This window comes from Cricetulus griseus, assembly GCF_003668045.3.
Source record: "Cricetulus griseus strain 17A/GY chromosome 1 unlocalized genomic scaffold, alternate assembly CriGri-PICRH-1.0 chr1_1, whole genome shotgun sequence".
NCBI lineage: Eukaryota > Metazoa > Chordata > Mammalia > Rodentia > Cricetidae > Cricetulus > Cricetulus griseus.
The window spans coordinates 58151149-58167600 of record NW_023276807.1 but is presented as its reverse complement, the minus strand read 5'-3'; the positions used below and the strand labels follow the sequence as shown (position 1 = coordinate 58167600).

The 16452-nt window shown below is 40.0% G+C and overlaps 1 protein-coding gene and 1 non-coding gene across 9 annotated transcripts in view; both read left to right on the top strand.

Annotated features, from left to right (window-relative positions):
* Window positions 1-16452, top strand: part of Nsd3 (nuclear receptor binding SET domain protein 3) — a 110128-nt gene that overhangs the window by 9039 nt on the left and 84637 nt on the right. The gene's annotated exons all lie outside the window — the stretch shown is intronic.
* On the top strand, window positions 13605-13739 carry LOC113833467. Its single transcript, XR_003481158.1, has one exon. It is a non-coding gene; the product is annotated as a small nucleolar RNA SNORA70 (small nucleolar RNA).

Below are 16452 nucleotides of genomic sequence, written 5' to 3'. Positions count from 1 at the left end.
AAATTGGAAGTGCTAAAAAGTATCTAGACTATAGTAGGCATGTAGCTGGTGATACATACATACTTTTTAAAAATAGAAATAAAGTATTGGAGGCTGAGGCTCAGTAACAGAGTGTTTTTCTATTCATAAAGAGGCTCTGGGTTTAATTTCCAGTATTAAAAAACAAAACAAAGGAAAGAAGGAAAAAAGAAAATGTTTACAGATGAGATTGTCTTTAATCACATGTTTAGTAAGTGAAGAAATGAACTCATTTGGCTGCCTTAGTAGAAGTTAAAATGTGTTGGAGCAGCATCTTTGCTTAGGTTGTGTGGGTGTTCTCAGTGTGAGAATTCATGTTGGTACAAGTATGAACAAGAAGTTAACTTTCCAGTCCAGATTTACTTCTACTGTTGTTACTGTAACATGATGCGCCCATAACTGGACCAATGCTTAATGTTCTGATGAAACAAAAAGTGCTGTAAAGTTTGAGTATAATTGAGCCTAAAATCCTGAAGTGATAAAGCTAGTGAAACAAAACAAAGCAAAAGAACAGAAAATACCCAAACATCTTTATAGAAAATTAAAACCTAGAGTTTTTAGTTTATATATTGTTTAGTACCTTATAATATGTATTATTTTTGTCTTTGTGTTTGTTTTGTTTTGTTTTTTTGAGACAGGGTTTCTCAGTATAACAGACCTAGCTGACCTGGACTTACTCTGTAGACAAGGTTGGCCTCAAATTTACAGAGATTCACCTGCCTCTGCCTCCTGAGTGCTGGGACTAAAGGTATGTGCCAACATCACCCAGCTTCATAATTATTTTTTTGATTTGAGGATACTAGAGAATCCAAAGTACAAAAAAGTAAAATATGGGGGCTGGAGAGATGGCTCAGAGGTTAAGAGCACCGGCTGCTCTTCCAGAGGTCCTGAGTTCAATTCCCAGCAACCACATGGTGGCTCACAACCATCTGTAATGAGATCTGGTGTCCTCTTCTGGTGTGCAGATATACATGGAAGCAGAATGTTGTATACATAATAAATAAATAAAATCTTTTTTTAAAAAAGTAAAATATAAACTTTTATAAAGTCTAAGAACCAACTGGCTGTGGTGACTCATGGTTTTGTTTTCTGAGACAGGGTTTCTCTTTGTAGCTTTGGAGCCTGTCCCGGAACTTGTTCTGTAAACCAGGCTGGCCTCGAACTCACAGAGATGACTCAGCCTCCTGAGTACTGGGATTAAAGGTCCCCACCCCCACCCCCAACTCCTGCTTTTAATCCTAGCTCTCAGGAGGTAGATGTCGGGGATCTCTGTGAGTTCAAGGCTAGCCTGGTCTACATAGTTGCAGGATAGCCATGGCTATCTGGTAAGACTCTATCTCAAAAAAATATAAAAATAAATCTATAAGAACCCATTTCAAAAAAAAGAACCCATTTCAGAAACTACTATAATTTTAAGAGTTTTCTGAGAAAAGCATAAGAAAATATATAAATGTACTAGATTTCATAAAGAATAGAACAAGGTGATCAGAGAGATAGATAGTCAGTGGTTAAGAATGCTTAACCGCTTAACCACTTAACCTCCAACCTCTTACAGAGGACCCAAGTTTGGTTTGTAATGCCCACATGGCTCACAAATGCTTGTAAACCAATTATAGGGGATCCTATGCCCCCTTCTGACCTCCGTGGTCTCCTGTACCCATGTGTTACACATATGGTATACATACATACACATAAATACTTTTTTTTAAAAGTTGCCAGTTTGTAGTAATTTTCAATTCTCTTGAATAAGAAACTGAACAAAAATGTAATACACATCTTCAAGTGGTAACCATGTTTGTTGTTTGGTGTGGCCAAGAACAAAGTAAGGACTGTGGAGGTGAAACTATATATAAAGGAGACGGTGTCTAATTAGTAAGCTTTGTATTGTTATAAGGTAGTTAAGTAGTAACTTAGTCAGAAAAAAACTTGATCTATAATCTAAAATGTTGAATAATTGAATGGAATTATAATCAAGTGAAAATGAATTGCATTTAATAACAGGGTTTGTGGTTAAGTGAAATAAGATGTAGGTTTAAATTTTTTTCTCATTAATTATGTTCTACTTCATGCAGGTCACTTCCTGATACAGGATATTTTACTCTCTTTGCGAATGATTTCTTCTAACACTTTGGTTTGTTTGAGATAGGAATGGGGTCTCATCATGTAGTCCAGATTAGCTTCTAAATCTTGAACTACATTATATATAACTGTAGCACACTGTAAGTGGGGAATTTCAAGAGAAAGTTTCAGGGAATATTTAAGGTGATAGCAAGAAAGCTAACCAGATTGTAGAGTAACGTAGTTATACTTAAAACTCTTTTTTTTTTTTTGTTCTGTCAAAATTTTTTAAAATGTACAAAGAAAAATTAGAAGAAAATGTATAACTTTGGATATGTTTTGATTACTTAGAAAATTTTATGAAGACAGTATGGCAGTCTTGCTGAGTTTTGTACCTCTAAAATCTTACTTATATAGCTAAGCATTGTATGTAAATTGCATTTAATGATTGATATTATTGCAAATAAGAGTCATCAAATAATGTTAATATAATTGAGACTTAAAGTTAATTTAAAAGCCTTACATGTCCATGTCAAAATAAAAAACCCCAAATATACATTTATCTATGGACATCTAGGAGGATTGGCATCTCCTTCCATTGTTTGGAGTCATTTCAGGTAATTATCCCTTGATTTAACCCCCACTGTACATTGTACATGAGAGCCCAGAGGAGTTAGCTCTCCTCCACATTGACACAACTGAGTCAGAAGTTTGTTTCTTTGCCAGCTCTCCCTCTTTCCTTTCTTCATTCAAGACACAGTCTTACTATGTAACTCTGACTGTCTTGGAACTCACTATGTAGACCAGGCTGGTCTTGAACTCACAAAGATCCTCCTGCCTCTGCCTCCCAAGTCATGGGACTAAAGAAGTGAGCCACTACACCCAGCTCTTAGAAGTGTCATGACAGGGACTGGAGAGATAGCTCCATGGTTAAGAGCACTGGGTGCTTTTCCAGAGGACCCGGTTCCATCCCTAGCACCCACATAGTGGCCCACATCTGTCTGTAACTCGAGATCTAGGGAATCCAGCACCTTCTTCTGGACTCTAAGGGCACCAGGCACATACATGATGTTAGACATCCATGCAGGCAAATCACTCATATAAGTAAAATTAAAAATTTTTTTTGCAAAAGTCTACTGACTACAATTCAAGTCACATGACTTTAAGACCAGTATTAATAGTATATGCTTTTACTCTGTGGATATTCTGCTTGTCCCTGGGTTTACCTGACATTTTATTCTAGTATGTAATATGATTGCTTAAATGTCTGTATATGTGATCTCTCTTCTCTCTTTTTCTTTTCTTTCATTTTTGAGACAGGGTGGCTCTATATAGACCATGCTGGCTTTGAGCTTACAGAGATTCACCTGCCTCTACCTCTGAGTCCCTAGGGCTGGGATTAAAGGTATGTGCCACCATGCCAGGCCGATTTCTTTCTTGCATCACAGTATTTGCCCATTGCTTCAGAGTTCATGGCTAACTATTTCCCTGAGCATGTGAAACTTTTTTTTTTTTTTTTCCTGAGGTTGTTTGAAGGACAGCACTTTACTAGATCAGAGCTGTGAGATGAGCGCTGTGCAGTAGAGCTTTGAAGTGATGGAAAGAACTGAATTTCCTTTTGAGATACAGTCTCCAGCCTAAGCAGCCCCAAACTTGCTATGTATGACCTTGAACTTTGGACTACAGGCATGTACCACCAGCAGCTGCAGCTAGGGATTGAGTTTCCCTCCCCTTTTTTCCAGATTTTTAGAAGCTTTAAAAAAGTATATTATGTGGGTTGTGTCTGTGTGTGAATATATATGTGCATGAAGATAATTGAGTAGGTCAGAAGAGGGCATCTGGAGCTAGAGTGACAGGCAGTTGTGAGCCACCTGACATGGGTACTGGACTTTGAACTCTGCTCTTCTACAAGAGCAATGAGCTCTTAACCATTTTAAAGGTCTTTCCCCAGAATATTCACTATAAATGTCTTTCCCTGAGAATATTCACTATAAATGTCTCCCCCCCTAGAATGATTATTTTTGAAATTAATAAGCCCATTCACAGAAAATAGCTTATTAATAATAATTGTTTGAAATCCAGAATACAGGCTCATGAGATGTTTCAGTGGGTAAGGGTGCTTGCTGCCAAGCCTGAGGAGACCTGATTTTGATTCCCTGGAACCCAGAACCCATATGGTGGAGGGAGAGAACCCAACTCCTGCAAGTAGCCCTCCAACTCCACATGCACAACATGGTATTCATGTATGCCCACCCCCAGTTAAAAAAAAATGTTGGGGGCAAAAAGAGTGGAAAGATAGAAGGCTTTGAAGTTCTTTGTTCTGTTTTTGGTGTGGGCTGGGACCTGGCTTCTGCTAGGCAGGTGCTTCTGCTGCTCACCTATGTTCTTTTTCACTTTTTTTTTTTAACTGGTCCCCTAAAATTCTTTTTTTATTTTTACATTTATTTATTTATTTATTTATTTTATGTTTGGATGTTTTGCTTACATGTATGTTTGTATACCACATGCTTGCCTGGTGTTTGCAAAGGTCAGTAGAGGGCATCAGATTCTCTAGAACTGGAGTTACAGGTGGTTGTGAGCCACCTTGTAGGTGCTGGGAATTGAACCTTGGTCCTCTTCAAGAGCAACCAGTGTTCTTAATCACTGAGCCAACTTTCCAGTTTCCGTAAAATTCTTTTAGTCAATGAAATTAACAACAGCATATAGATTTCTGAGCAATAAAATGCCCCCCCCTTTTTTTTTTGGCTTTTCGAGACAGGGTTTCTCTGTGTAGTCCTGGCCGTCCTGGACTGGCCTTGAACTCAGAGATCTGCCTGCCTCTGCCTCTTAAGGGTGGATTAAAGGTGTGCACCACTATGCCTGGCTTTCATATATATATATATGTATCATGTAAGAGTGTTTTGCCTGCACACACACACACACACACACACACACACACACACACACACACACACACACGAGGTCCAGAAAGGGTGTAGGTCCTATGGCATTGGAGTTATAGACAGTTGTGAGCTTCCATGTGGGTACTAGGAATTGGACCCACATCTTCTACAGAAATAACAGTGTTCTTAGTCACTGAGTGAATTTGCCAGCCCCTGCATATTCTCAAATGATGAAACAGTTATCCAAAATGTAAATAAAAGCCTTTATTTAGGGAACCCGTCCATACTTATGTGTCTATTTTGGTATGTGTTCATGTGTGTTGGTTGTTCTCACCTGTGTGAGTACGTGTAGAGGCCAGAGCTACGGTGTCATTCATCATTTCTCTACCCTGTTTTTTTTTTAAGATTTATTTTGTGTATGTAAGTGCTTTGTCTGCTGTAAGTCTGCACCACATTTTGCAGTGCCAGAGGAGGCAAGAAGAGGATGTTTATGGGCCCCTATGTAGAGACTGGGAATTAAACCCAGGTCCTCTTCAAGAGCAGCAAGTGATTTTAACCAGTAAGCCATTTTTCCAGTCCCAACTTTTTCCAACAAGGTTTTTCAGTGAACTTGGAGCTCATCATTTTAGCTAGATTGACCAGTGAGCCCCTGATACCCACCTGTTTTCATCCCTCCAGCACTGGGGTTATGGATTTGTACTGCCAGACTTGGCTTACATGGGTACTGGGGATCAAAATCCAGGTCCTCATACTGCTATAGCAAGCCCTTTGCTCACTGACTTATCCCCCAATTCTATGTAGTTTATTTTTACAAAATAAATTTCTACTTAAAGTTAGCCATTAGAAAAGTGCTCGCTTGATACAGTATTTTTTTGGGGGGGGTTGTATAGAATAAGCTTTTAAAATTTATTAATTTATTATCTCAAACATATTTTGGGTTACTTATTTTTATTTCATGTATGAGTGTTTTGTTTGCATGTATGTATGTATGTATCCCATATGCATGCCTGGTGCTTTGGAGGGCAGAAGCGGGTGTTGGATCCCCTGGAGCTGGAGTTACAGATGGTTGTGAGGCCCCATGAGGATGCTGGGAACTAAACCAGGGCTCTGTACAAGAGCAGCAAGTGCTCTAAACTCTGAGTTGTCTTCCAGGCTTCCCTCTCCAACTTTATTTTTCTGAGACAAGGTCTCATTGTGTAGTCTTGACTGGCCTTCAACTCATAGAGATCTGCCTGCCTCTGTCTCCCTCTGCTGGGATTAAAAGTGTGCACCATCACACCTGGCTCCTTCCACCATTTTGAAAGCTATCAGCATAGTTATCTTCAGTGCTGTGTCTAACCCTCTTTCATGAAGTACTATTATACAGTGGAATTATACAGGTTAGGTTCTCTTCTGCTATCCGTGGATTCATTCGGCAGCTTCTGTGCACATCTATCTACTGTACTAGGCATGGGGGATGTAGAAATGAATACAAGATGAGTGCTAGGTGGGTTTTTGTTGCTTGGCTTCTTTTTTTTTTTTTTCCTTTTTCTTTTTGCTTTTTTTCAAGACAGGGTTTCTCTGTGTATCCCTGGCTGTCTTGGAACTCACTCTATAGATCAGGCTGGCCTCTAACTCAGAGATTGCCTGCCTTTGCCTGTTGAGTGCTGGGATTAAAGGTGTACACCACCCTGCTAAGAAAACCTGTTCTTTTTTGTTGTTTGTTTTTTGAAACAGGGTTCCTCTGTGTAGTCTTGGCTGTCCTGGAAGTAGCTCTGTAGACCAGGCTGGTCTTGAGCTCAAGAGCTCCACCTCCCTTAGCCTCCTGAGTGCTGGAACTAAAAGTGTATTCCACCTTGTGTAGTTATTACCAAGAATTTCTGTTAGAGTGCTCTCTTCCATAACAAAAGAAGGTACTGCCACACTTTGCCTTGTATTTTAAAGACATCTAAAACTGCTGGTTATGGTGTCATGAACCTTTAATCATAGTTCTTGGGAGGGGGGAGTATAGACAGCAGATCTCTAAGACACTGTCTCAAAAAGACAGACAAGACAGGAACTTTAGATATATGAACTGGCCAGTCTGTCAATAGTGAAGCTGTTCAAAAAGACACTTCAGATATGTATGATTTTGGTGTTTTGGACAGGGTTGGTATTAATCTATAATTAATATCAAAAACTCATTTTTTTTTTCTTGGAGTCATTTTTACTAGAGGTCAAGATTCTAATATTTTCATCAGTATAACAATGACAGTTTCTTGTAATCCCATTAACAATGACTCAAATTTTTATATACTATACAAAAGACAATATTTCATAATGTACCCAATTTGAAGCACACTGTCAGTAGTTATATATATGCCTGCAGTATTTAGACTTATGGTAAAGAATCATATTATATAAGGTTATATAATTAATATTTCTTAAAAGATACCTTTTTTTTTAGCCAGTGGCTTAGATGATATGTTGTTTATAGTATGTGTTTTCAGTATTAAATTTACATTTATCTATTTGTGTGTGCATACTATGGTGCATGAGTATAACAGTTGTAGCAGTTTCACTTCTGACCCTGAAACTGAGGAGTTCACAGGTAGGATTCCTGGGAGCTTATTGGCCAGCCAGGTTCAGTGAGAGGCCCTGTCTCAAAAGATAAAATGGAGAGTGAGGTAGGAAAATCTCTTGTCCTATAGGCATGTGCACAAACACATGTGTACCACCCCACAGCATATGGCAAAGCTGTAGAGTCAACTCTCATTCATGGTAATAGCTGGTGGCATCTCAGTAACACTTAAACTTAATGTTAATAAAATATTTCAATGGTTAACCCAGTCCTGTGTCATCTGATAATTTTTTTCCCTATAAGAATTGATTTATTGATAATGTGCCAGGTACTGCAGTTGGCTGTGGGTGTCAAAGATGATTTAGTCCAGAGTTCTTTTTTTTTTTTTTTTTTCAGATTTTTTTATTCGAATTGGAAACAGGATTGTTTTACATGACAATCCCAGTTCCATCTCCCTCCCGTCCTCCCCTATTACCCCCCCACTAAAACCCTACCTATCACATATCCTTTATTCTATTCTTCCCCTGACTCAACCTTTCTGCTCCCTCATGACCTCTGCATCCTTCCTCTTCTTCCCTTCTCATTCTCTTAGCTCCCTCCCCCCTCTTCCCATGCTCTCAATTTGCTCAGGGGATCGGTGACCCTTTCCCCTTCTCCAAAGGACCATGTATGTCTATCTTAGGGTCCTCCTTGTTTATTAGCTTTTTTGGCAGTGTGGATTTTAGGCTGTTAATCCTTTACTCTATGTCTAAAATGAGTGAGTACATAATCATGTTTGTCTTTTTGTGATTGATTTACCTTGCTCAGAATGGTTTCTTCTAGTTCCATCCATTTTCCTACAAATTTTAATATTCCATTGTTTTTTTCTATTGAGTAGTACTCCATTGTGTAAATGTACCACATTTTCTCTATCCATTCTTTGGTTGAGGGGCATCTAGGCTGCTTCCAGTTTCTGGCTATTACAAATAGTGCTGCTATGAACAGCGTTGAACAGATGTCCTTGTTGTATGAATGTGCTTCTTTTGGGTATGTGCCTAAGAGTAGAATTGCTGGATCTTGTGGTAGACTGATTCCCATTTTCTTGAGGAGTCACCACACTGATTCCAAAGTGGCTGTACAAGTTGACACTCCCACCAGCAGTGGAGGAGTGTTCCCCTTTCTCCACATCCTCTCCAGTGTGAATTGTCATTGGTGTTTTTGATTTTGGTCATTCTGACAGGAGTAAGATGGTATCTCCGAGTTGATTTGATTTGCATTTCCCTGATGGCTAAGGATGTCGAACACTTTCTTATGTGTCTTTCAGCCATTTTAGATTCCTCTATTGAGAATTCTCTATTTAGTTCTGTACCCCACTTTTTAATTGGATTGTTAAATGCACTTCTTAATTGATCTAATATCCAGAGTTCTTTTTTAAAAGTTTTTTTTTTTTTTTTTTTAATGTGCATTGGTGTTTTGCTTGCACATTTGTTTGTGTGAGAGTGTCAGATCTTTGGAATTTGTTTGTGTGAGAGTGTCAGATCTTTGGAGTTACAGGCAGTTGTGAGGCCCCACGTGGGTGCTGGGAATTGAACCTCAGTCTTCTGGAAGAACAGCATGTGCTCCCAACCACTGAGCCATCTCTCCAGCCCCTATTCCACTGTTCTTAATACACACTTCATTCTCTCCTTAGTTTCTGGTATCTGCTCCTCCACTCCCAGTGTGCCTCTAATTTGATTTCACAGCATATCAAGAAAAACATTTCAAAAATCTAACTCATTTGGTGCTTATATACTGAGGAGCCCAGAAAGTTCTTAATCAGAACTCTTTGAGTTACTATCTGCTGTCCACCAGAGAGCAGTGCAGCTCTTCTCAGCTTGGGAAAGTCTGATATCCACATTTCACCTTCATAGCCTTGGATAGTTTCTGTCAGGAGGTCTGACTCTGTCTCATGTATCTTTTATCTCTCGTGCTCAGGACTTGACATAATGCAGGCAGACACTCAGTATGAAGTGAACATGCTCTTATCAGGAATGGCCTTTGATCATTACCCCAGCGTTTCCCTTTATTGCCTTCCTCTCTAGTGATACTGTAAGCTGCAGGGTTATAGGGACCTTGTCTGAGGCTTCAGCCCTGTAATGTCAGATCTTAGCACAGTGTCTACCCAATAAATGTTTGTTTTGTTAGAGAAGTCTGAATAGGCTGGGGCTGGGGGTGGGTGGGTAACTGGTCTGCAACATTTGGTTTCTTTCCCATTATAGCAGCAGCAGAATGGGAGGGAAGGAGCTGGCATGAGCCTTTGCTGAACCATTGTCTCAGCCCACAGAGGGTAATTGGCAGCAGCTGGTGTCCAGAACTGATGTAGCGGAGTGTTTTACTGTTCTCTCTTAGGTGAATGTTGTGAGGTCATGTTTACTTCACACACATATACCCCTTTGCTTTATGACAAGGTAGCCCTAAAGCAGGTATTTAGTGTTGTGGTGGAATGTTAGTAAAATGCTGTGTTAGTAGAGGAGACACTTGATCTGGCTTTAGAGGGCTTTGAACTCACTTTGATCTGCCTGGTTTTGCCTCCTGGGTGCTGGAACGAACGGCAGTTGCCACCTTGCCACAAGGCTGGCCTTAAAGTCACAATGATCCACCTGCCTCTGCTCCCCGCCCCCAAGAGCTGGGATTAAAGGCATGCACCACCACCACCCAGCAAAGCTCACTTTTTTAAGATTTAATTTTAGGGGGCTGGAGAGATGGCTCAGAGGTTAAGAGCACTGGCTGCTATTCCAGAGGTCCTGAGTTCAATTCCCAGCAACCACATGGTGGCTCACAACCATTTGTAATGAGAGCTGGAGCCCTCTTCTGGTGTGCAGATATACATGGAAGCAGAATGTTGTATACATAATAAACAAATAAAATCTTTTAAAAAAAGATTTAATTTTATTTTAGACGGGGTCTCACAATGTAGCTAAGTTAGCCTGAAACTTGCTATGTAAACCAGGCTGGCTTTGAACTTCCGATCTCTGCCTCCCTGGTGATGGGATCTAAAGCATTCAGCGTCATTCCTGACTAAAGCTCACTCTTTAAAGTGTACACTGGTGTGACTTTTAGTGTATTTGCAAGTTGTACTACCATCATTTCTATATCCAGAGCATCACCCAGCAAGAGGCCCCAGTTCCCGTTTCACATAAAACTCAGGCCTATTGCTGTATGTGTAGTCCAGCTACTTGAATCTGAGCTGGGAGAAAACCTTGAAAACTAGAGTAACTAGATAATGGTTTGCTTCTTCCTTTGGTGGAAAGTGCCTGAAGGCACCTGAAAATTTCTCCTCGCTTATTTATTTTTATTCAAGAATTCAATTCCATTTATTATTTGTGTGTGTGTAGTGCTTAGGAGGTAACTTGGAGAAATCGGTGGGGTCTCTCCCCGGAATCTGGATTGAATTCAGGTAGTCAGGCTTGCAAGCAGGCACTTTTATCAGCCAACCCAATTGTTATTTTTATTATTTTTCAGTTGTTTATTTTTTTAAGCAAGTAGGTTTTCCACTTAAACTCTGCAATTAGTCATCAGGTTCGATTTCTTTTTGAAAGGCTACCTTGGAAAGTACCTTTAGTGAAGATCCACAGATAAGGTTACTAAAAAAGAATGTTAATTCTCATAGGAAAAGCCTGTGCTGCCTTGGTGGGATAATAATGCTTTATTAGTGTGATGCTGAGGTCACTGAAGGAAAGGCTTCTTTATAAATCATAGCCTTAAACTTCCAGAGCTAGCCTCAGCCAAACTGGTGACAGTTCGTTCTCTCTCTCTCTCTCTCTCTCTCTCTCTCTCTCTCTCTCTCTCTCTCTCTCTCTGAGACAGGGTGTCATTATGTAGCTGTCCTGGAACTCACTGTGTAGACCAAGCTGGCCTGGAACTCACCTGCTTTGTAAGCACTGGGATTAAAGGCATGCATCACTACTCGAAGCTTAGTAGAAGTTCTTTCAAACCTTAAAACTTTGATATTGTCGAAATGTCTTTTAAAAAGCCATAGGAAAACTGCAAAAAATTGTATAGAGCCTATGGAGATATAATGGGCTGAAAAATCTGTTTTACAAACCGAGAGAAAAATGCCCAAATTTTAGTCAGAAATTAGATATTTCTACCCAGATTTTTGTATATGTGCATATAAGATATCATTGAAAGCAGTTCATTTGTTGGCAAAATAGTAAAGTCTTGTACTCTGGTGTTTGTTCTCTCAGAGGGTAGGATAATCGAAAGACAAACGAAGCAACCACTTCCACTTGGAAGTTTGTTTGTAGTTCCCCATAAAAAATTTCAAGCAGGATCCATTTTGTTTGAAAGATTGGCCTTCTATTGAGGTTACTGTGCCAAATTCCGGTATTGTCTTTCATCTCTGGGAAATGGATGAGATGCTTATCAATTCTAGCTGCTTTTTGTGAGGGTAAACATTGTTACTCATTTCCTTTTTGGTGCTGCAGAGGTGTAGTCAGGTTCTTAGAACCCTGTGGGTTTTTTTTTTTTTTTTTTTTTTCCAAAAGCTCTACCGTCATTTATAACTTAATGGTAGCATTACATTTTGAGTAGAAACAACTCATGAAAGCTTTGTATTGGGGAGCTGAGGCAGGTGGATCTCTGTGTTTGAGGCCAGCCTGATCTACAGAGTGAGTCCTAGGACACTCAGTCTCAAGATGAAAGGCCATCTTAGGTGTACTGACCTTGTCTGGATTTATTTAGAACGCAAAGATGAGAGAATTTTAAATTATTTGTACAGAATGGTTTTAATGCAGTGGGTGGAAAAACTCCCTAAGTTCCCCAGCCTGCCTTTTGTGGCCTCAGTATCTCTTTTCTTCACATTATTTTTCTTCCTCAAATGTCTTTTTTGATAACAGTGGCAAACAGTTTGATTTTTGGTTGCCTTTTGTTTCAAACTGCTTCCTGCTATTTATGAGTCTTACTGAAGACGTTCGTTGTAAGGGCTGGAGAGATGGCTCAGTGATTAAGAGAGCTGTAACTCCAGTTCTCAGGGCTCTGACGCCCTCTTCTGACCTCCGTGGTTATCAAGCATCCATATGGTGCACATACATACATGCAGGCAAATATTCATGAACATAAAATTAAAAATAAAAGTATATTGTAAGTGCTTTAGGTCGGATCTTTTTTCTTTTTCTCTTTTTACTAGTTCTTTTGTATCCAATATTGTGCCAAATAATAGGGAAGAGGCTCTGAGGGCAAACCACAAACAGGCACCATCCTAAGTGTTGTTTGAGGACTAACGGTTAATTCTGCCAACAACCCTGTACAAGGAAGGTAGACACAGGCTCTAGAAAAGGAAGCTAAAGAAGGTTAAGGGTCTGGAAAACGCTGCCTAAAATCATAGGTCCACATGTCTTATAGTTAGGCTTTGAGCCCAACAGTGTGTGCCAGTCAACACAGAAGGGCCTTCTTTTGTGAGGCATCAGTTCACATGTCTGCCGTTTTCAGGTTGCTGCCTGGCATAAAAACCATTATAGAATGACACAGTAGTTCCAAAATACATTGAAAAAAGGATTGTCAAAAAGCAGACTTTTTGCTGGGTGTAGGTGGCACATGCTTTTAATTCCAACACTAGGGAGGCAGAAGCAGGTGGATGTCTGTGAGATTTAGGCCAGCCAGAGCTAGTGATACCCCATCTAAACAAAACAACAAAAACTGGTTCATGGACTAGCCAGATGGCTTATCAGGTGAAGGCACTTATTACCAAATATAAATTTGCTCTGTGGGACCCATACAGTGGAAGGAGGGAGTCAACTCCTGAAAGTTGTCCTCTGACATGTGCTCATGTGTGCATATGGGCATACAAAATACAAATATAAAAATCAAACTGTTTTCTCAACTTTTACTTTAAAAAATTAAAAGCCTTAAGAAAGGAGAGCTGTGTGTGGTGGCATCAGTTTTCAATCCCAGCACTCTGGAGTCAGAAGGAAGTGGATTTCTGGATTCAAGCTTAGCCTGATCTATACAGTGAGTTATAGGCCAGCCAGGACTACTTAATGGGACCTTGCCTTAAATTAAGAAAGAAAGGGAGGAGGGTGGAAAGGAAGGGAGGAAGGAAGGAAGGAAGGAAGGAAGGAAGGAAGGAAGGAAGGAAGGAAGGAAGCAAGCTACAGCCACTTAAGCTGACCAGGTCCCTTTTTTGATGGAGGCCTTGTATGCAGTGGCTGCAAACAGCATTGTCCTTAGTAGTACATACTGCCTTTTTCCTGCATGGGCTGCCCTAAGGGATCTTGGAGACAATTTCCTGGCAACTATTCGAGTGTGTCTGATCTCAATGTTGTCATTAAACTAAGCTCTAGACAGGTATCTGTGGTGCCTTTGGGGAGGGAGCCCCAGGGCACAGTGAGCAAGTCTTCACATACATCCACACCAAACTGCAGACTAAGGAACATGTGATTGAGGCCCTGGGTCGAGCCAAGTGTGAGTTAGTTCCCTGGCTGTGGGGTCAAATATAAACCCACTCATGGTGCCCTTGACAAGTGGCAAACCTGTACTCCTCAGGCTTCTACTGTGTTGTCCTGTACCCCCACCAAATCATGTTTAGTAATAAATCTCACATCCAGTCTGCCCGAAAACTAAAACCAAAAAAAAAAGAAAAAGACATGGGTTTCCTAAGAATAAGGAATTCTCTCGTAAGTTAGACTAGCATTATTATACTCCTGAAAATTATTAGCTGCAGCTGTGGATGTAGATAGAGTAGTAGTATAGCATGTGTAAGGACCTGTGTTTGATACCGGTACCACAAACAAAATTATAAGCAAAAAAAGATGGTGTCTCGAAATGACAAGGAAGCTGCACCCATGATAACACAACAATATATGGCTGCCCAAACAGTGACAATACTGATAGACATGTGAACAAAGAAGAATCCTATTCTTAGAAACTGTCTACAGGCAAATAATGACTGCTGAGAGAAAGAGAAACATTTATTCTCTCACAGAGATGAGCCCCTATTTGGTTATTTAATACAAAAAAACCTCAGCATTGTTAGTATTCAGACATCTGTACTGGCCTGTCCTTGGGGTTCTCACAGGATACGCTCTCAGCTGCAGCCATGAAGAGCACCACCTGTGCACATTCACTATGTTCCCTTTTAAAGGGCCCTGCCCACCTCCCATCTCTCTCTGTGTGTGTCCCTCTTTCTCTCTCTCTCTGCTTCTCTGCCTGTCTTCCCGTTTCCCCTTTTCTCTTCTGCTGCTCCTGTCCCCGGAGGCTGGTCTCCTCTCTCCCTTCCCTCCTTTTCTCATTCCCTTTCCCCTAACAAAAAACCTCTTCATGTGTGCTCTGTGGAAAGGCATCTTTATCTCACACACTGACTCTTAAGTTACAACACACATTATGTACATGCAGTCTCTATTATCTATCATCTATCTTTCTGTCTGTCTGTCTATCTATCTATATATCTGTGTAGATGTTACACATATATGTCTGCGTGTGTGTGTGTGTGTGTGTGTGTGTGTGTGTGTGTGTGTGTGTGTGTGTACATACAGGTTTAGAGAGAAATGAAAACTTGGTGGAGTCAGTTTCCTCCTTCACCTTTATGTGGCATCTGGGGACTCAAACTCAGGCTGTCAGGCTTGCATAGCTAGCACCGTCAACTGAGGACCATCTTGCAGGAGCCATGTTTTATTTATTTCTTAGATTTGTCTTAACCTTGGAAAGAATACTTCAAAGATGATGTGTTGGCCTATCATAGTCTGAGCCATATAATATGGATATCTCACTGTGGTTAATATTTGGTAGGAACTTAGTTTAAGTGGCAGCTGTTACATGTCGCTGTGTGGTTTGATTGTGATAGAAATCTTGGTCCTCAGTTGGTGGAACTGTTTGTGGCTTACTGAAGGAGGTTTGTCACTGGTGTTGGGTTTGAGGTTTCGAAAGACTCTGAGCTACTCTCTGCCTCCTGTTGTGGATCTGTATGTTAGCTCTCAGTTACTCCTGACTCCATGCCTTTGCTCCACCATTGTGGCCTCTAACCCTATCAAGCCATAAGCCCAATTAACTGCTTTTTTTTTTTTCAAATAAGCTGTCTTGGTTGTCATATTTTGTCAAATAATAGAAAAGTAACTACTACAATCTCCATGATAATATTTTCTGTTTTTAATTAATAAGTAATCTAGACTGACATATTTAAACTGTTGTTTCAGTTAAGTCATTTTCGTTGAAAACCTTTAGTGAGCACTCATGTCCTAGAGTAATATGAAGTTGTTCCTGTCATGGTGGCACAGGCCTGGAGTCCTAGCACTTGGGAGACTGAGGGCTGCATCCACCTACCAATTAGAGACAGACCTGTACAACAGTGTGAGGTTCATTTCTCTCAAACATATAGTCTGCCCCAAACTCAAAACTAGTTCCTGCAATAAAGCCCTTTGTCAGATATGCTTTGAAAATATGTTCTTTTTGCCTATCATTTACCTCTTTGTTTCTTAATGGTTTTGAAGTTCATTTTATCTGTCTTTTTCTTTCCTGGGCCACAATGCTTGTATGTTTTGCCTAACATTTTCTCATGTATTTTTTTTCTGGAAGTTTTACAATTTTAACTTTTGTTTTGGTTTGTATAATTTAATTACTTCTGTTTATTATAAACACCAAAGATTGAGGTTCCCAACTCATCCAGGGATTCTAGTCAGCCCTACTTGTTGAAGTCATTGTCCTTTCTCATTGAATTACCTGGTACTTTGTGCAAGAGTAGTTGACAACATAACCTAGGTGAGAGGTGTTCTATTACAGTGAGCATATCACATTTTTATCATGCAGTTAGCTTCTGGGTGAGTGAGTCATGTTGAAGGTTGAAGGCTAGTATACTTAAGAAATTGGCAGGCTATGGAGGTATAACAGTTGAGTCTTTTAAGGTGGGAGTTCTTCTAATCACTGATTTTTCTTAAAAGCTCTTTTTTTTTAGATTTATTATTTTATTTTCTGTGCATTAGTGTTTTGCCTGCATGTATGTCTGTG